We start from the raw sequence: 2,493 nt of genomic DNA, 5'->3' as shown, positions 1-2,493 counted from the left end.
TTTAAATTAGGAGGCAAGTGCATGTGTAAAGGTGTTACTCTACCAAATATCGGGAGATGGTTGTGGTACAGAAAACAGTTAATGAAAGAAAGAGCTTTGTTACCCATTGGGAGGTAACATAACCTGAATTACAGTCCTTTAAATTAAGAGAAATGGTACAGAAAAGAAGTATAACTTCCAAAATGAGAAACCCTTCCATTGTCTGGCATGTTCCTAACATAAGTCAGAATTCAGGATGGCGTGGATAGTCAAAAGGAAACTTCTGCAAAGAAAGCCCTGGACATTCTGGGTAGGTGTTTCGCACCCAAAATTTCACCAAAGAATGCTGTTTCTTAGCATCAGACCAAAGTGCAAAGCAATATAAAATAGAGGCCAAGTCTTCTCTTGATGGTCGATTTAATTCTGGAGAACGGTCTGTATGTTGCTTTCATATGAACAATTTACACTTGAAGCATTTGACTTCTTTCACTGATGCGGGGAGAAAATGGGCTTCCATCTTGTTTGGAGTTGGTGAAGCTAAGGTGTCCTTCTCAAAGTGGAGCCAGAATCGGAGGTGGGAAATATTGGTGCTTGAAGAGTTAGGCTGCTTTGCATCTACCCATCATTTAGAACCAATCCCAGCTTCATAACTCAGCTGTAAGGAACTTCCTTGGGCATTTGGTAGCCATGTAGCCAGTAATTCAAAACGAGGAAACCCTGAAATAGGTAAAGAGCAGACTGTTATCTGGAGAGGTAAGTGTATGTTCTGAAGGGAGAGCAGGTCTCATTTTGAGCACTGGGAGCACATTTAAGAAATCCCAAATCAAAATAGTGTCATCATGAGAGCTGCTGATGATCTGAAATTCATCAAACTGTAGCCAAAACACATGTCCAGAATGTTCCACCAATGTGCTCAAACACAGTGTGCTTGCTGGAGCTCAAGGGTCGAGAGCAGCTTGCAAGTCCCAAAGTTTAATTTTCCCATTATAGGCCCCACTGACAATCCTCGTGTTGTCAAACCAGATGCATCGCACCAGTTCTTCGTGTCCCTCAAGAACTCTTAAACAAGCACCACACTCAATGTCCCAGAGCCTGATGGTGTTATCTGATGATCCACTGGCAACCAGCCGGTCTGGTACTGAAGACAGGCAATGCCTCATTTGTGTCCATTCAGAGTGCGAACGAATTCACAGGTGCTTGTGCTACAGATCCTGATGGTTCTGTCACCCTAGGTGGACATGATGTACTTATTATCCAAGTCTACTACATTGACAGCAGCATGGTGGCCAACCAAGACACGCCGTAAAGTGATAGCGGTGGCAGAAGCCATGGCCCACACAGTGATGGAGCGGTCCTTGGAACAGGTCACCACCAGTCCATTGCTGAAGCATAAGTGCAGTACGGCCTCATTGTCGTGGATCAACGTGTTCAGAACTTCGCCCGTGTTCACATCCCAGAATCTCACTGCAGAGTCTGAAGAGCCAGTCATAATGACACGCTCATCCTACTGGAGATAAAGCACAGAGCCAGTGTGCCCTGTTAAGACTTTCAAACATTCCAAGCTGGTTTTATCCCAAATCTTAGTAGAATTATCTCGTAGCCCATTTATAATTTTTTCATCATCGTACTGTAAACAACAGACACCTTTACTATTTTCAGAGTGGCACTGGACCCTCTTCAAGTTGTGTCATCCACACTGCCAGTTAGATTCTATAGCCTTTATATTCTGTATAATCTTTGGGTATAATAATCTATAAAATGAATTGGGAAGGCCATCTGTGGGTCTGTTTTTAAACAGGTACTGATCCCATCCTCTTCTTTCTGAAAGTCTCTTCCACAAAGGGTCAGTGCACAGCATCCATTCAACCAGCTTCTTCCACAGCATATCTTCTGCGATCACTCACTGCCATTCTTCACATACCAGCTCTGCCGCACACAGAGATATGGTGTCGAGGTAGGAAAGAATGTTTTCTGCCATGTGATCTAAGCCTTCCTCTGGTAAAGCGGTAATGAGTCCCGCCGCAGCATGGGCTTCAGGTACGAGTTAATGTGGTCATGCTGGTAGTGACACATCCAGGAAATGAGGAGCTCCATGAATTCCACCTGTTTGGACTCAGACCACTGGTCGAAATACTTAATACACAGGTCTTTTTCTTTTTGATAGTTTCCTTCTGATGGCCTCTTTCTGGAGATGATTACAGATGATGTCCCATTACTTATCATGAGCTACATCGTCTTGTCCTCAATCACTGAGTCGGGCTCCATAGTGGCCCCGGAGGCTCTGCTTTGTTCTCCCGGCGCAGCAGCGAACTTCCTGCTCAGAGGAGGTGACGGTGGAGACTTAGAAAACTTGATTTCTAGAGTCTAATTCACCAACTGTCGTGGGTCTTTTTCTTTTTTGTGGTTAATTTTAAAAGGCCAATAAGACATTCAGTGGATCACTTACTGATTATAACAAGAATAGATTTAGGTGTGTCGATACACACCCAGTCAGACACCTAGCAACTTGGTTCT

At 44.1% G+C, this 2,493-nt stretch overlaps 1 pseudogene; it reads right to left on the bottom strand.

Annotated features, from left to right (window-relative positions):
* Positions 1-720: 720 nt before the first annotated feature.
* LOC150012790 (F-box/WD repeat-containing protein 11 pseudogene) lies at positions 721-2,244 on the bottom strand (annotated as a pseudogene).
* Positions 2,245-2,493: the final 249 nt, after the last annotated feature.

Source organism: Furipterus horrens, unplaced genomic scaffold, assembly GCF_987537825.1.
Source record: "Furipterus horrens unplaced genomic scaffold, mFurHor1.1.pri manual_scaffold_4, whole genome shotgun sequence".
NCBI lineage: Eukaryota > Metazoa > Chordata > Mammalia > Chiroptera > Furipteridae > Furipterus > Furipterus horrens.
Note: the sequence above shows the minus strand (reverse complement) of the source record. Positions and strands in the feature narration are given on the sequence as shown.